Source organism: Balaenoptera musculus, chromosome 8 (genome assembly GCF_009873245.2).
Source record: "Balaenoptera musculus isolate JJ_BM4_2016_0621 chromosome 8, mBalMus1.pri.v3, whole genome shotgun sequence".
NCBI classification, from domain to species: domain Eukaryota; kingdom Metazoa; phylum Chordata; class Mammalia; order Artiodactyla; family Balaenopteridae; genus Balaenoptera; species Balaenoptera musculus.
This window is the reverse complement of record NC_045792.1, coordinates 76,761,864-76,780,951: the sequence shown is the minus strand read 5'-3', so window position 1 is coordinate 76,780,951 and position 19,088 is coordinate 76,761,864. Positions and strand designations below refer to the sequence as shown.

General features: G+C 38.2%; 1 protein-coding gene and 1 pseudogene across 2 annotated transcripts in view; one reads left to right on the top strand and one right to left on the bottom strand.

The window, feature by feature from the left end:
* The window catches only part of LUZP2 (leucine zipper protein 2), a 451,490-nt gene that overhangs the window by 32,156 nt on the left and 400,246 nt on the right, over window positions 1-19,088 (bottom strand). The window lies entirely within an intron of this gene.
* Window positions 7,386-7,839, top strand: LOC118898694 (annotated as a pseudogene).

Genomic DNA, 19,088 nt, shown 5'->3' with positions numbered 1-19,088 from the left:
AATTAGAGAAAGAAGAACAAAAAAACCCCAAAGCCAGCAGAAGGAAAGAAATTATAAAGATCAGGTCAGAAATAAATGAAAAAGAAATGAAGGAAACAATAGCAAAAATCAATGAAACTAAAAGCTGGTTCTTTGAGAAGATAAACAAAATTGATAAACCATTAGCCAGACTCATCAAGAGAAAAAGGGAGAAGACTCAGATCAATAGAATTAGAAATGAAAAAGGAGAAATAACCACTGACACTGCAGAAATACAAAAGATCATGAGAGATTACTACAAGCAACTCTATGCCAATAAAATGGACAACCTGGAAGAAATGGACAGATTCTTAGAAATGCACAAAACTGCCGAGACTGAACCAGGAAAGAAATAGAAAATATGAACAGACCAATCACAAGCACTGAAATTGAAACTGTGATGAAAAACCTTCCAACAAACAAAAGCCCAGGACCAGATGGCTTCACAGGTGAATTCTATCAAACATTTAGAGAAGAGCTAACACCTATCCTTCTCAAACTCTTCCAAAATATTGCAGAGGGAGGAACACTCCCAAACTCATTCTACGAGGCCACCATCACCCTGATACCAAAACCAGACAAAGATGTCACAAAGAAAGAAAACTACAGGCCAATATCACTGATGAACATAGATGCAAAAATCCTCAACAAAATACTCGCATAACAGAATCCAACAGCACATTAAAAGGATCATACACCATGATCAAGTGGGGTTTATCCCAGGAATGCAAGGATTCTTCAATATACGCAAATCAATCAATGTGATACACCATATTAACAAATTGAAGGAGAAAAACCATATGATCATCTCAATAGATGCAGAGAAAGCTTTCGACAAAATTCAACACCCATTTATGATAAAAGCCCTGCAGAAAGTAGGCATAGAGGGAACTTTCCTCAACATAATAAAGGCCATATATGACAAACCCACAGCCAACATTGTCCTCAATGGTGAAAAACTGAAACCATTTCCACTAAGATCAGGAACAAGACAAGGTTGCCCACTCTCACCACTATTATTCAACATAGTTTTGGAAGTGTTAGCCACAGCAATCAGAGAAGACAAAGAAATAAAAGGAATCCAAATCGGAAAAGAAGAAGTAAAGCTGTCACTATTTGCAGATGACATGATACTATACATAGAGAATCCTAAAGATGCTACCAGAAAACTCCTAGAGCTAATCAATGAATTTGGTAAAGTAGCAGGATACAAAATTAATGCACAGAAATCGCTTGCATTTCTATACACTAATGACGAAAAATCTGAAAGTGAAATTAAGAAAACACTCCCGTTTACCATTGCAACAAAAGAATAAGATATCTAGGAATAAACCTACCTAAGGAGACAAAAGACCTGTATGCAGAAAATTATAAGACACTGATGAAAGAAATTAAAGATGATACAAATAGATGGAGAGATATACCATGTTCCTGGATTGGAAGAATCAACATTGTGAAAATGACTCTACTACCCAAAGCAATCTACAGATTCAATGCAATCCCTATCAAACTACCACTGGCATTTTTCACAGAACTAGAACAAAAAATTTCACCAATTTGTATGGAAACACAAAAGACCCCGAATAGCCAAAGCAATCTTGAGAACGAAAAATGGAGCTGGGGGAATCAGGCTCCCTGACTTCAGACTATACTACAAAGCTTCAGTAATCAAGACAGTTGGTACTGGCACAAAAACAGAAATATAGATCAATGGAACAGGATAGAAAGCCCAGAGATAAACCCACACACATATGGTCACCTTATCTTTGATAAAGGAGGCAAGCATATACAGTGGAGAAAAGACAGCCTCTTCAATAAGTGGTGCTGGGAAAATTGGACAGGTACATGTAAAAGTATGAAATTAGAACACTCCCTGACACCATGCACAAAAATAAACTCCAAATGGATTAAAGACCTAAGTGTAAGGCCAGACACTATCAAACTCTTAGAGGAAAACATAGGCAGAACACTCTATGACATACATCACAGCAAGATTCTTTTTGACCCAGCTCCCAGAGAAATGGAAATAAGAACACAAATAAACAAATGGGACCTAATGAAACTTAAAAGCTTTTGCACAGCAAAGGAAACCATAAACAAGACCAAAAGACAACCATCAGAATGGGAGAAAATATTTGCAAATGAAGCAACTGACAAAGGATTAATCTCCAAGATTTACAAGCAGCTCATGCAGCTCAATAACAAAAAAACGAACAACCCAATCCAAAAATGGGCAGAAGACCTAAATAGACATTTCTCCAAAGAAGATATACAGATGGCCTACAGACACATGAAAGAATGCTCAACATCATTAATCATTAGAGAAATGCAAATCAAAACTACAATGAGATATCATCTCACACTGGTCAGAATGGCCATCATCAAAAAATCTAGAAACAATAAATGCTGGAGAGGGTGTGGAGGAAAGGGAACACTCTTGCACTGTTGGTGGGAATGTAAATTGATACAGCCACTATGGAGAACAGTATGGAGGTTCCTTAAAAAAACTACAAATAGAACTACCATACGACCTAGCAATCCCACTACTGGGCATATACCCTGAGAAAACCATAGGTCAAAAAGTGTCATGTACCACAATGTTCATTGCAGCTCTATTTACAATAGCCAGGACCTGGAAGCAACCTAAATGTCCATCGACAGATGAATGGATAAAGAAGATGTGGCACATATATACAATGGAATATTACTCAGCCATAAAAAGAAATGAATGGAGGTATTTGTAATGAGGTGGATGGAGTTAGAGTCTGTCATACAGAGTGAAGTAGTCAGAAAGAGAAAAACAAATACAGTATGCTAACACATATATACGGAATCTAAGGAAAAAAAAAAAAAAAGGCCATGAAGAACCTAGTGGCAAGACGGGAATAAAGACACAGACCTACTAGAGAATGGACTTGAGGATATGGGGAGGGGGTGGGGTGAGATGTGACAGGGTAAGAGAGTGTCATGGACATATATACACTACCAAATGTAAAATAGATAGCTAGTGGGAAGCATCCGCATAGCACAGGGAGATCAGCTCGGTGCTTTGTGACCACCTAGAGGGGTGGGATGGGGAGGGTGGGAGGGAGGGAGATGCAAGAGGGAAGAGAAATGGGAACATATTGTATATGTATAACTGATTCACTTTGTTATAAAGCAGAAGCTAACACACTATTGTAAGGCAATTATACTTCAATAAAGATGTTTAAAAAAAAAATAATTAAATGTTATGTCAGTTACGAAATATATCTGTTGATGTGGTAATCGTTCATACTTTGTTAACATAACATGGTTTACACAACATTATGCACAGTATCATCCTGTTCTGTGAAAGTGTATTAAAATGAGTATGTACTAAGCAAAGTTTATGAGAGAAAGTATGTGAGATTTTTTTTTTCCTACTTGGAGGAATTATGGAGTTGTTCTATGCTGTTTTTAAATCTTTGGCTGTTTTCTGTTTATATTTTCCTGAAATAGCATAGACTATTTCTAAAATAAGAATAACATGCTAAAAATTATAAAATATTATATGTAAGAGCAAGATTTATCCTAGTCAAAAGAATTTTAAGCAATATGATGGAGGAATTGAGGCTAGAAACTAGACTTGAGGATGGTCTTATAGAATCAGATTTTGACATAAGGAAAAGAGGAATTTGGGAAGAGGATTTAGACCTCAGAAAAGGTAAAAAGGAGAGAGTTCTAAAACAAAATGAGGTTTGTGAGAATTAAAAATAGTACATGAACATGTTTCAAGGCGAAACTTTCAAAAGTGGAAAAATAAGTTATGTCAAGTAGTTGATGGATTTGACCCCCAGATTGAGGAGTTTAGACTTTATCCACTAAGTAACGGAGAACTTAGGTGGTAAATAAACAATAATACTTAACACCTTGACAACCTTAGATGGAATTACTCATAGGGTTGGTGCTTGTTAACTTCAGTCATTGCCACACAATTCAGTTAACTTTGTGTACATACATACACACACATTTTTATATACTATAAAATAACACCTATGGAGATTGAGAAGAAAAAGTTTTCATGGGTATTTCTAAACTTAATTTCTAAATAACACAGTTGGTAATGAATTATGAAGTAAATGTAATGTAAATAATAGCAAATGTTGTTTATTCAAGAGAATTATTCTAAATTAATCATGAGAAATAGAATATTAGTGTTTCCAAAGTGTTTTGAATATGAATACTGCTCTACTAAACTGAATTACTAATTACTTGACAAGTAATAAATGTCTATTAATATTTCAAAATGACACAAATCTTTGTTTATATCAGAAAGAATCATTTAACAATAATTTATTTTCTGAATAATTTCCAAAGAATAATCAGTAAATATGTTGCTTATGCCCTGTGGTATTGCTGACAACTTTCAGATCCCAGAATAAGTCAGGAACCTGATTATCACATATATGGATGTATGTGGCCCATATGCACAAAGAGGACGATTTGAGAATGGGTTGGAAGAGTGCATGGATATGGTGTGATTAAAATTTGGAACAAGGAAGTTAATTTAGGTGGGAGTAAACACTTACTGGTTTAAAAAGTTGAAATAACTAAAGTAAGAAAAAAGTCCTGTTTGCTTTTTTCCTTTCTTTCTTTCTTTGTGGGGGAGGTGCATGACAATAATAGTTTATATTTATAGAGTCCTTGCCACGTGTCAGAAAAATCAGTTTATATTTATAGAGTCCTTGCCACGTGTCAGAAAAATCTAAGTATGTGCATTGTGTCTCAATAACTAACCATGTTACCTTTTAAGAATGAAGAAACTACAATTCACAGTTTAAGAAACTTGCCCAAATACAACAAGCAAGCAAATGGTAGACGTCACTCAAATATTCACTCCTTAATGATAGTGAATTCTAATATAAGGCCACTTTAAAGATTAGGGGAAAAAATTGATATTTTGGGTCAATAAGCTTAATTTTTTAACCTACATTCTTATAAACTGCTTTCTAAATAAAGCATCTCTGAAACATCTTAGAAAGGACAGTATTCACAATGCAACAATTCATCTCCAGAGATTAAATGGTTTGTAATTACTAAACTTTAATCAATCAATTCCCCTGAGTATACTGAGACTTTCCTGTTAAATGTATTCCCTTTCATCTCATTTTAATGGAAACAAAAAGAAGCTAAAAATGCCCAGATAACCCTCAACTTCTCAGTCTAAACCCAATTTTGTAACTTTCTAAAAATAACCTTTAGAACAGGCTTCTTAAACTGATGTCCACTGATATTAAATTATAGGTATTGTTTTCTGTGGACAGAGTCCATTGCTTTTATAAAATTATTAAAAAGTCTGCAAAATCCCAATGATTAAGGACAACTGATGTAAAGTACATCCCTTCATAAAATAAGCATTTGCCACAACACTTATACACACTCTCTTCCTTTTTAAGCTAGTAAAAAGTATGTCATTCATTTATTCAAAAACTACTTATTGGGTGACCATGACGTGGCCAGAATATGGCAGACCACAAAACAGATGTGGTTCCTGCGCTCATGGAACACCCAGTCTGGTGGAAGAACCGCGTGTAAAACAAGTACTTCCAGGAAACTTTAATTAAATACAATGTGGATAATGATTATGAGAGGAGATTTTAGATTGCTTTGAGGGAATAGCACACAATAGGGTGAGCTGACCCACCTGGAGGGTCAGGTAAGTTTTCCTGAAGAAGTGTTCTTGTAAATGAGACCTGGAGGATGAGCAGTGCCTCCCCAGGTAAAGAGGCCAGGGTGCCTTCCAGATGAAAGGATCAGAATTGGCACGGGACTGAGGAAGGAGGACACTTTCTAACTTTAAGGAACCAAAAGGAAGCAGTATGCCTGGGGAAAGGTGAAAATAGTGAAACATCCGGTTAGAGTACAGGGCATGGATGTCTCAATGTCTGCCTAATCCTACCTCTCAACTTTGATTTTCAGCTCTACCCACAAAGTCATCCCCATTATATATAGTTACCTCTTTTCTCCCCGCCTCCATTCCACACAGATTCCCTATATTCCCCTATGTTGCATCCTCCAAAATGCTGACAGAGCAAAGTAATAAAGGACAAAGCTGAAACAGATCATGCTGACCTTCCTCGGTTGGCTCCCTTCTATGTTCAGGTTAACATGAAAATTCCTGGGTCTGGAAATAGAAGCTCCTTCAAAATCTGCTCTTTAACCCTTTAACCTCTTTCTATACATGCCCATTTTCTCTCTCTCTCTCCTTCCCTCCCTCCCTTCTTCTCTCTCTCTCTCCTTCTCTCTCTCTGAGTACGTGTATGTCTCTTCTTCTGAGTATGTGTGTCTCTCTCTCCATCCGTTCTCTTTCTCTTCCCTCTCACATGTGTATGTGCGTGCACACACACCACACACACACACGCATGGGTTCACAGACAGTGTTTTCATGTTTTCCATTATTCATAACAGTTCCTCTCCTGGCTCTGTCCCTCTGCCATGGTTATTTCTTCTACTTTCCCCCAAATCATTTTCATTATAAATTCCCACTTATTTTTGAAAACATAATTTGAATATAACCTGCACTAAAGAGTCTTCCCAAAATCTCTCATGGAAGATAAAAATTTTCTTCACCCTCCGTCCTTCCATAAGATTTTTTCCATGGATGTATTTTCGTTTTGATTTTTGACGCATTTAATTATCTGTCTCCCTTATTATGCTGAGAACTCCATATCAGTTAGAAATCATTTAGTTGTGAGTTACATAATCCTTAACCAAAAATAGCTTAAACTCTAAGGGCTTATTATCTAGCATAAGAAATCCCAAAGTAGAGGATTTCTAATTTGGTTAATTCTGTAATTCAGTAATGTCACCATGATCCAGTAGCTTTTCCTCTTTCTGCTGTGCTGTTTTCAGAATGCCCTCGTATAATTACAAAATGGTTAGAGAAGTTCTAATTTAATAACTTTCCAAATTATCTTTTTGGCTATATACTACCATATGCCTATTACATATTTTACCTATTGTAGATGGTAAAAGTCCAATCAATAGAATAATCTTAAAAGTATTGAATTAGACCACAAGAGAAATCATTTATTCATAAAGTCCTAAAATATGATAGGGATATGCAAGGCTTCAAAAATTCTCAGTATTCATATGAAGATATAATGTTTGTGCTAAAGAAGTGGAGAAGTAAATAATGTTTGCAGGTGATTAAACGTAGAATCAAAACTGAAGCATTTGATAATAGCAGAATCCACTCATTGGTATATACACCATTACCAGGAAAATATCTCTACAGAGATGACAACAGAAAGATGTGATTAGTGAAACATGAAAGGATGCAACAAAGAGTGATTCTTCTAATCAAGAAGAATGGAGTTTTGCGGGGAGGAGGTTAAAGCGGCAAGATGGAAGATGAGGAGGTCGCTGAGAGGTGGGAGGAGGCGGCAGACAGCGGGGAAATGGACAGACGGTTGGACAAAAGACTGAAGATCACACAAAAGGGGAGGAGATCCAGATCTCCTCCCAAAGTGCCCATTGTGATTCAGCACAATAGCCTTCCCACGGGGCCCCTCCACAGATTCGCATCCTCAAGAGGCCCACCAGCAACGGTGTGGTCAGCTGCCCCACCTCCACCAGCAGGCCAGCCCTTCTCGTCCAGTCCCTAGCGCCGCGGGAGGCAGAGTTCGCGGAGGCCCCGAAGCGGATCCCGGGCGGCGCCAGCCCGGAGGAGGAGCCAGAGCAGCCCATCCTCGACAGGCCAACCAGGATCTCCCAACCTGGAGACAGCAGGCAGCTAACAGTGTGACCAGACCGCCTTTGGGTCCTGATGGGCCGCAAGGCTTCACACAGCGCAGATAAATGCAGGCAGGAAAGGACGCCGCTGCCGCCGTTGCCGCCGTCACCACCTCCTGGGTCGTCCGCTGCGGGTCGCACTGCCGTGGCAGACGGCTTGACTTGAGAAGGGGGAACGACCTGACTCACTTGCACTGTGATCCCCTTTGCTCCGCCCACTGTGACCTTGAACCCCGTGCACTGTGACCTCCCTTCCCCCCCTTCCCACTGTGATTGGCATGTCTACAAGGACTGTCCCAAGTCAATGGAAAGGGAAAGGGGTGGGGGTTAGAGGAGGGTTGGGGGGACCCACCGAGGACTCAGAGTAGAGTCAGACAGTGCCACTTGGCTGCTTGGCGTGAAGCCAGTGCCAGCAATAACAGTTTATCATGCTCATTAATTTGGGATTTCAAAACACAAATGAGAACTCCCGTCCACCCACCCTCAAGTGCATGTCTTCATCACTTACAAGCAAGTTCCATTTGAAAATATTCTTTTTTTTTTCTTTCCTTCCTATTTTTGTTTGTTTATACAAATATTTGATTTGCAAAACAAAGTACATGGGAGGGGTTTTAGCAGTTTAATGAATTTTTAATTGAGAAAGGGTAGTTTGGTAGTCTACTTAAAAATGTTTCTGGGCAATTCACTAGAAACATTAACCGATAGGATTTTGGTGAGCTTAGCTTCTATATTCCTACTGCCGCCCAGAAAAGGGGCAGGGCTCTGCAGCCCCCAGGACAGATGAGCACCTCATGCCTATACCTCCCTCCCCCCAGCTAAGTCCCAGAGCATCTGGGCCCTACCTGGAGACTGGGCTAGCTCTATAGGCTCAGAGAGCCTGGGGAGGGTGCCAACCCCTCACCTCTGGTATTTTGGGAGATAGGGAAAGTGAACAGACTTCCCCTTCCAAAACCCCTCAGGGTGGTTCCCTACCAGCCCGGCTTACTACTTCTAGAAGAGGGCAGGGAGTGAGGCTGCACTCCCGGGCTTTAGCAGTAAGGCTGTGAGCCTTGCTCAGTATTTTGCTGTCAGCACAAGGAAAGCCAGGAGAGAGTCTGACTCCAGGACACTGAGCCCTCTGCCGAGTGTGGTGAGAAGGCAGGTGCGTCTTCCCACTCCAGCAAGGCTTAGAACTCTCAGGGGTCTGTGGAGCGCCATCTCTGTTGATGGCATCAGCTCGGTAACTCCACCCGGTACATTTCCCTTGTGAGATCAATACCTTGGGAGCAGACCATTCTGAATAACATTTGGGGAAAGACAAGCTGTGCATTGCAAAGATTGGTAATGACAGACTGGTTCCCCCAGGGGAGTGGGGGGCAGAAACCTGAGGCTGCTGCCCCTTTATCTGCCTTCATGGTACTGTCCCCTTCCCCCAGCTCCTCCCTGACCCCGTGAGCCAGGCCTCAGACCTTCCAGCTAACCGCTTCCCATGAGCCACTACTCTGATGTCAGCCTATAACCAAAGGAGCTGGGGGTCTGGGCCTGGTCACCAACCCTTCTCCGCCCGCTCAATCAGGGTGCTCCCCACCTGCAGGCAGGAGGCAACACCCTATCTGCTACCATCAGCCCCTTCCAGAGCCCACTGCCCTCACTCCTCCCTGGCTAGCCCAGCCATACCCTGCTCTGCCCCATCTGGGGATGCTCTGCTCAGGGATGGGCCGGCAGGGCTGCCCCAGCCTCCCTGGTAGGCAGAGACTCTGGAAAACTCTGGGGTCCTGTTTTTGGCCATGTGATCCCAGGGGTGCACATGGGCCCCTTGGGTATCTGAAGAGAAGGGCATGGGAGGGAGGGCCGCACCCCGGCAGTCCTGCTCCGCTGGTCTAGCGGGCAGCTGCCCACCCTACCACCCCGCACCGCGGGCTCCTGAGTCGGCAGATTAAGCATTTTATAAATTGTACTTTAAATATATGCTTTAAACTTGTCAAAAAAAAAAGAGAAAAAGAAGAATGGAGTTTTGTTCTAAAAACCTCATATTCAGCTTCAGAAAATGGAGTGTCTGAAAATAGACTGAGTATAGCTGGTTTCACTGGAGGAAAATATGATCAATTCAAAATGGGGAGATGAATGATCATATTTTATTAGGAAATCACAAATGGAGAAATATTTTTGGACCTTTCTGTTTAAAAATTCTCAGAAAATGACTAGTCACATTAGACAGAGCATATGGTATTAAAGAAAGTAATTGTCTCCTTAGTAAAGAACCTTTTGTGGTGGTTGCTCCTTTCTGTGCCCATCATTGTAAGGTTACTGTTGAGCCATTCCCATTTTTATACATAAAAATGTTAGACTTCAGAAAACACATTGGATCTTCAAAAGGGTCTGGAGCCTTGATCACATGCTTGCTGCAGTTCACAGATGGCTGTTAACATAGATGGAAGCTACAAATACCCTCAAACCTTATGAGACTTTAAATATTATTCTACAAAACCACATTCCAAGATGTGAAACTCTGAAGTCATTTTTAAGAAGGTAAAGTATGTGACACCAAAATATACCATTCTGCTCACATTTCTTCCTCTGACAGTAGCCTCAAGAAACCTCAGAAATCAGGCCTCCATAATGTCAGCTTCAAAGGTACGCCTGATAAAACTTTAAGCTCAATAACTTGTTGGATAATCATTTGCTCCGCAAACAATCATTTATCACCTACTCTATTGGTTAGTGGAAGGCGTGAATGAGGAAGGAAGGAGGACATAAAAATGAACAAACAGGATCTCTGTCTTTACAGAATCTATTATTATGGTGGAGTATAAAACAGATTTTTATCTAAATGTCACTTGCATGTTGGAAAAAATCAGAAATAAGGAGATACATGGATCAACTGCAGTGTATATCTACAAGGAAATAATGTATAAAATAATTCAAATGAATTTTGCAATGAATTTTAAAGAAATGCATTACATCACTCATAAAATGTTAACCAACTGTGTCACCTTCCCTGAACAACTTAATATCTCTGTTCTTCAGTTTACTCTTATGAAAAATGAGGATAATCCTGTATGATGGTGGATCCATGTCATGATACAACTTTCAGAACAAATAGAATTTATAATACCAAGACTAAACCCTAATGTACACTGTGGACTTTGGGTGATTAAGATGTGTTAATGCAGGTTCATCAGCTGTAACAAATGTACCACTCTGGTGGGGAATGTTAATAATGGAGGAGGCTGTGGGCGTTAGGAGAGAGGATAAGTGGGGACTCTTATACTTTCTGCTTAAATTTGCTGTGAACCTAAAACTGCTCTGAAAAACAAAGTCTATTTAAAATGAAAAAAAAAATTATAGTATTGAATTATAACCTAAAATCTAAAATAAATATCCACGAGTCCATGCTGATATAAATAAATGACTGAATCAATAAGTAGATGGACAAATAAATAGAAAGGACAAATATTTTTTACAGAAGAATTCTCAGTAACATATTAGACACTCTCCTCTTCAGTAGGTGGAGAATATGCTTCCCTTGAGTGTAGGCTGAAATTAGTGATTCACTTCCAAAGAATAAGGTATGGAAAAGGACAAATACTAGCGTTGTGGAGAAATCTGGCAGGCACCATCTTAACCAAGCGATGAGGGTTAACATCACCAATAATGTCATATATCCCTGGTATGATGATAAGAACACCGTGCCTCTGTGGTATTATTCACAAAAATCCATAACCCCAGTCTAAGTACAAAAACACATCAGACAGACCCACATTGGGGGACATTCTATAAAATATCTGACCACTAGTCCTCAAAAGTGTCAAGGACATGAAATACAAGGAATGAAAAACTGTCAGACAAGAGGAGACTGAGACATGATGACTGAATGCAATGTGTTGCCCTGAATTGGATCCTGAAACAGAACAAGACATTAGTAGAAAAGCTGGTGAAACCCAAGTTAGGTCTGTAATTTGGTAACAGTATTATACCATTGCCAGTTTCTTAGTTTTGATAAATACGTCACAGCTATGTTAAGATGTTAACATTAAGGGATGTAAAGGATATACAGGAACTCTCTGTACTATTTTCTTAATGTTTTTCTAAGTCTAAAGTTATTTCAAAAGAAAAAAAAAAATTAATGAGGATAATAAAAAGTCTTCCTTCTAGAGACTTGTGAGGATTAAATAAGTTCATATGGGTATAGCACAACTCAATAAAAATGCCACTACTATTAACATTATTTACTAAAATTGTCCATGACAAATATGCATTAGTTTCATAATAAAATAATTAATATATTATTATAAATGATTATTGTTGGGTGACCTTATGTCTGTGAGCATGTAAATACGACAAAGTATTGATACCATACATACGTTCAAAATATGAGTTTATCTCAAAGCACAAGCAAATGGCTAAAAGTGAAAGAAAAAAAAACCCTAGGAAATCAGGCATAGTCTTATTGAATGTTTTTTCACATATTTTAAAGTTGAAAATTAAAACATTTTATCTATTTTGTGCCAAAGAAATATTAAGCATATGGAGAAGCTAGAGGAGGTCTGTTTTGAACACCGTGGAAGTAAAAGCTTAATGAAGCTAAGGCCGTGTTTCTGATTGTCTCAGTAGTGATGTAATGCAAGCTGGAATTTTACTGGGCCATTGCTGGCGTTCAGCAGCATCAGCGGGAGGAAGGAGGAGGAAGTGAGGACTAACACTTCAGGGAGACAGGGACACCTTCTCAGTGGTGAAGAATGGCTCTAGATGGGGGTCCAATGTTTATAATGTCAGATGTGATGTGTGTGACAGTTTTAGGCATAGCTGGGTAACTGTGTGGGGAAGTTGGCAGGAAGGGGTTTACATCAGTCAGATGAAACAATATTACTGGGAGCAGGTAAAAATGAAAGCACCATTATCATTACACGATCTTATTCAGGTCAGCGACTCAAGGAGACGTAGGGAATGGGAGGATATTGTATTTTGCCCAAGTGAGAAACCTGGGAAATGTCAATCAGGATTTCTTAAGTGCTCAGTAAAGCAGGTTGGCATTCATGGAAGGATCCTGATTCTAGTATTAATGGGAAACTGAATTCCTAATCTATGAAAATAAGGTGAATACCGGTTTTAGAAATGGTCAATTTTGTAGAGAGGGAGTAGGGAATGTTGCCCCTTGTGTCTTTATCAAAGCAACCAGGGAACGTCTCTGTTATCTACATCCATTGATACCATGGTGCCACAGGTGATATAGAGGGTTCTCCTACATATGTTTTACCTGTATCAGGAATGATTCTGGAATAGATTAGAATCCAGTAGTAAATTTAGCCATGGAGAATGAGCAGTGGCAAAATTAAAGGTTCCCAGGGATTCAATGGACTCAGTAGCCACATTCTGTATTTTAATCAAGGTCTGGACAATAAGTATGAGGTTATTTTTTTTTTTTAATTAAAAACTGTTTTGTAAAAGCAAAAACAAAAACTATTTGGTGTGTCTCAGATAACTTAACTATGGCAGTTGTATCACCATCCATGAAATGGACATTCATAGGCATCCACGGCTTTTATATTTTATTTAAAAATAAAATTAGAATATCTTACAAAGTCTATTGGAAACAAATGACTGGAACCCCATGCTCACTTTTCAACTGATTCTAGTGTAGCCTCAAATGGGATAACTAACAAAAGTCGGAGGATGAATTAAGGCAAAGCTGTTTCCATCATGGGTACTGAAATTCATGGCATACTCATGACTAATGATGAAATATGAAAAGCACATGTGTCTAACATGAAAATTCACAGCCACTGCTGTCATTAAAATGAATATGTTTACTCTCCATGATAGAATTATTTTATGGATGTGAACAGCCTTAGAGACAGATATGGTTGCTCATGAACACATTGTAATTTGGCTAATGTGGGATCATTCTGTCTCCCAGATTCCTCATTTATTAATTTATTCATTTGTTTGGTCATTCATCTAACATTTGCTATTAGTCACAATGTATTATAATGAGCATTAGAGGAACTATAATAATGAAGATATGCCCCAGCACCCCCTAGGAGTTTGCTGTTCTGAATTAAAACATCAACCATTATGTGACATTTAGTGGCATCATTAGTAAATTTCCAGAAGCATCAGTGATTTTAGTTTTTTTATATAATGGAAATATAGGCTCAGCTGATAATCTCTTACCTACCATAAGAAGCTAACACTACCTGAGTACTTGTGAGAGTGCTGTACATGCATTACCATATATCATATAAGAGGTTAGTATCCAAAATATATAAAGACCTCAAACAACTCAGCAGCAAGAAAACCCAACAATTCAATACGAAAAAAAAAAGTTCAGAGATTCTAAACAGACATTCCTCCAAAGAAGACATACTGATGGGCAACAGGCACACGAGAAGATGTTCAGCATAACTATAAGGGAAATGCAAATAATCAAAACCATGATAAGATACCACCTCACAAGTATTAGAAAGGCTATTAACAAAAAGCCAAGGAATAACAACTGTTGGAGAGCACATGGGCAAAAGGGAACCCTCATACACTGTTGGTGGGAATATAAAGTGGTGCAGCCATTATGAAAATGGTATGGAAATTCCTCAAAATATTAAGAATAGAACTATCATATGGTGCAGTGATTCCACTTTTGGCTATTAATCCAAAAAAATTTTAAAAACCCACTAATTTGAAAAGATATATAGATATATGCACCCCTATATTTGTTAACAGCATTATTTATTTACAATAGCCAAGATATGGAAACTACCTAAGTGACCATTGACAGATGAATGGATAAAGAAAATGTGGTACATATGCAGTGGAATTTTATTTGGCCATAAAAAACAAATAAAATCTTACTATTTGAAACAACATGGATGGACCTTGAGGACAATATACTAAGTGAAATAAGTCAGACAAAGAAAGACAAATACCACATGATCTCTCTTATATGTGGAGTCTAAAAACAAACAAACAAACAAAATAAAAACAAACATGCTTATAGATACAGAGAACAGACTGGTGGTTGCCAGTGGAAGGGGGTGGGATGGGAGAACTGGGTATAGGAAGTTAATTGCATGGTAACAAATGGTTACTAGATTTATTGTACTGATCATTTTGTAGTATATACACTACATACACTATATACAAATTATTATGTTTACACCTGAAACTAATATGTTATATACTAATTTTACCTCAATTAATTAAAAGCAAACCAAAATCCTCTGTTGCCAATGACCTAGTTTTGAGACCTAAGATGGGTTACTAGCCTCCATGAGCCTTAGTTTTCTCACTTATAACATCGGAATACTGTACCACCTCACAATGTTCTTCTTGACTTTAACTGAGAAAACCTGTGCAAAGCCCTTGGCAGTAAGTCAGTCACAGAATGAATGCTCTATAAACTTTGTGTTGTGGTAACATAAGAAGCAGTGCATATTTAAATGTTCATCCATTTTTGTTAGCATATCTCTAAGATTCTAAGTAATGTACGTTTTGAGAGAGCGGTTTGGTGCAGTAGACTTGGCATAAGAAACCTGGGTTCATGTTTAAGATCCTTTTTAAGTAAAATGGTTATAGTAAGATCTGCTCTACATATTGTGATGATCTAATAAAACACCTTATGGCAATAGCCATAAAGAACTTTGCAAATTAAATTTCTCACTATCATCATTATTATTATTGAACAATTGGAAACATAAATTGGAATCCATGCAATAGCCTACAAAAGGGAAAAGTTTGCTCTTAGATTATAATTGATGTGAATAACTTCCTAGGTTAGGTAGCTACAAACACTCAGGAAATATTCTTGCTTTCATAAAGAGGAGACCAAAGAGGGTCATATATGCCATAGGAAAGCCTAACATCAGCACTCTAGGGGACCCAAAAACACTGTCTATGATCTCCCAAAATCCTGAATATCAATATGTTTCATATAGTAATGAAAAGCAAGGCTACTACTTCTAATTTTCTTTGAAACATTTGAATCTAATTCACAGTGCACTGCGGGTAGATCAAGATGAAAAATAATTCTCTGATCTTTCGTCAGTTCTGGCACAAAGAATATAATCACTTTTAGCAAATATAAAGACATTATGTTTCCTATTGCTTTTGGAAATTGTTTTGTGGGAATTCTTTTGATGAATGCTCAAATTATTTTCTTATTGTCAAACTCCATGTAGAATCGTGTGATAGACACTTCTGCAGAAATGGACAACAACAATATCTTTTTATACCAAATAAGTCTGAAAATAATAATATTTAACTTATTCTTATAACAAGCTTTTGAAGAAAATGGTATTATTATTCCCATGTTACTGGTGACGAGTTGGTCTAAAAAGTTGCATCTGTTACACAGCTGATTAGTGGCAGAGTACAAATTCAAATCCAGGCAATTTGCCTTTAATGTCTATGCTCTTAAACACTAGATATACTACATGCTATAAATTCAGCATTTAAGTTTATTAGGCTCATTGTTTTATATTGTTAGCTCTATTTCACAAAAGACTAATCATAGTCTTTGGTTCAATTTCTCAACATCTCACAAATAATTGGCAAAAGCCAGGATTTACAATTGGCCTGTTGAATTCCAAATTCTGTGCATTGGTCTATTGAATTCCAAATTCTGTGCTCTCACACACATGATTCTTGGCACTGGGTATCTGACATTTAGCCACAGATTGCAACACAGGTTTCCAGGACAGTGATGTTAAAGAGAGAAGCTAGCAAATTCAGGGTGCCCACGTAATAGAGCTTGTTAATGCCTGAAAAGGACCATTGGAAAGAAGCATAAGCCTGCCTCTGAAAAAGCTTGTTTAGCTTCTCTCTACATGCACTATGATGCTATTTAGACAGAACAGATTAGAATGTAACCCTAGTTAGCCTCAGCACACTGGAAATTAGTAAATTCTAGGTGAGTTTAATCCCATAGTAAATTAAATTGACTTGAATATACATAAATTTTCTACCCTTCTTTAGAGTTTATTTTTAATTTTACTCTATCATTTTCAGTATAATGATTACTTTTATTTTGCTATATTTTGTTTGAAGCAGCACTTCGTTTCATTGGCTCTCCTGTTTTCTAACTTCATCTCTCTTAAGGAAGTCCTCCTCTGCCCACCAAGATTGGAAAACATAGCAGGACACTAACAGGAGTGTTACAGAGGGAATTTAGAAATTGGAGCTAGCGTGCATGTGAGAGGAGGCGGATAAGGTTTTCCAAGGCATTTGGGACAAAAGGCTTCTCCAGAGTCAGTAAGGACCTAATTTTCACTGGTAAACTGCACGCCATGGGGTATAACACCGTTTTTGAACTCCCCTCCATAAATCAAAATTTATCCACACCTTCATTCATTGTCACCAACTTATCTCCCCACTCATAAGATGGTATGTCCCTACTCCTCTCCATGTCCAACTCTTCACCTTGTGATCTTATTTATATTCCTTGATGCTTCTTCTGGAATTTTAAATCCTTATTACATATCTCTAACTTTTGTCTTCATTACCTTTTTCCATTCTTCGCTTTCTCTCTTACTAAAAAAGTACACAATCCCCTGTCCTCCTACTAAGGAGCCCCCCATCCATTTGTCCACTCTCCTCTTCTTCTCAGCTAAGTTCCTTAACATAATCATCTAGTCTTCCCACCTTCACTTCCTCACAAATTCATTCAAATTTCATGTCCTTTGCATTTCTCAAATCCATCCCCCACCTCCTTTCCCACTGCTACTGTCTCATGGCTCTTACCAAGAATATTATTCTCCCAATAATTTTGTTTGCTTCTATTATCTTGTCCTCCTAATCTTTCTCTCTGTGTTACTACTGGAATTATCTTCTTAAAATTGTAATCTCATCAGGTTTCCCTTGTTAAAAATCTTCTAGTAGATTCCCAGTTACTGCAAGATATATAATTAAATGAATGATTACCAGAGAGGAAAAAAGTACTGTCAACAAAATGATCATAGCAAGTTGATTAAATTCCATATAGATGTCCTTTTCTTCTGCAAGAGTTATAAGGAAATATCTCTTATAGTTTTTTTTGTTTTTTTTTTTTAGGATTAAGATTTTAGTGCATCTAAAGAGACAAAAGAAAGGTTAGATGAGAATTTCTAGTGTTAAAGAAAAAATGACCCTTGGATTGATAATCAATGGAGGGGACATTGGGATCTGTCTTACTTATGAACAGCCAACTGGTGATGAGAAGCCAAACACCTTTAAAATAACTTAATCTTTGTTGGGTTGAAGGCACCACGAAAGTCACTACTATTTGATGAGCATTCAAGAAATTCTAATGAAAATATAGGAAAAGAAAATGGAACAAGTCATCCGTTGGTTCTTCCACCATTTCTGCCGCGTAACCCAGCCACTCAGCCAGAGGAGTGGCAGTGGTCCAGCCAACCAGCACACGAAGGCCCCCGGCGCATCCAGGCCCCAGGCATCCAGCAGGAGCCCTCTTCACCAGGATGCCCAAGAGGAAGGTCTGGTCTGTCACAGGGAGTGGTGATCAAGCATCGCAAGATGAGAGTGGTGATGGTGTCATTTAACCTTCTAATGCAAAAGTGTAGATGAAGCCAAAAAAGGCGGCTGGAACGGATGAATCTTCACCAAAAAAAAGTGCAAAAAAAAAGGTAAAGAGGCTCAAGTGGCTAATCATGATAATAAAGAATATTTAGCCGCAGAAAACGGAGAAACTAAATAGGAGAGTCCATCTCCTCTGATGAAGCGGGGAGAAAGACGCCAAGTCTGATTAATAGCATGTATACCATATCATGTCAGTGGTTCCTGTCTCCCTTCTTGTACAATCCAGGAGAATATTTTTATCAATTATTTTTTAAATGCAAGTTTTTTAGTGGCTCTAGAAATGTGTTTAAGAAGGAAGGAATCTCACCTTATTACATTTTTTTAAGTGTAAATGTTTTGTTTTTAAGAGGTGAAATTATTTGCTGGTGTTGTTGTTGGTGGTGGTGGTGGTGATGTTTTTATTTGTTTGTTTTGGTACAACCAGAAAAGAGCAGCATATTGAATACGGGAGGTTTTGATTGTCTTGAGTGTTAGTTTAACATCCATAAATGGGGCAGTAGTTTTTATATCCTATAATACTCAGCATACTAAATGACAATTTGGAGTCACAGTTGTGCATTGAATATGTTTTGAACATTTTAAATTACTTCTATTCTCATGTTTTTTAGGATACTTGTTTCCTAAAGAAAACCACTCTTTAATCTTGGCTCTTCCTGTCAGACTTACATGTACTCTGTAACATCTTTGGTAGTGGTAGTCCAATTTCCCTAGTAACTTTGTTAATGTGCTATGAAAGATTGAAAATTTGAGTCTGTAGTGTATATGAT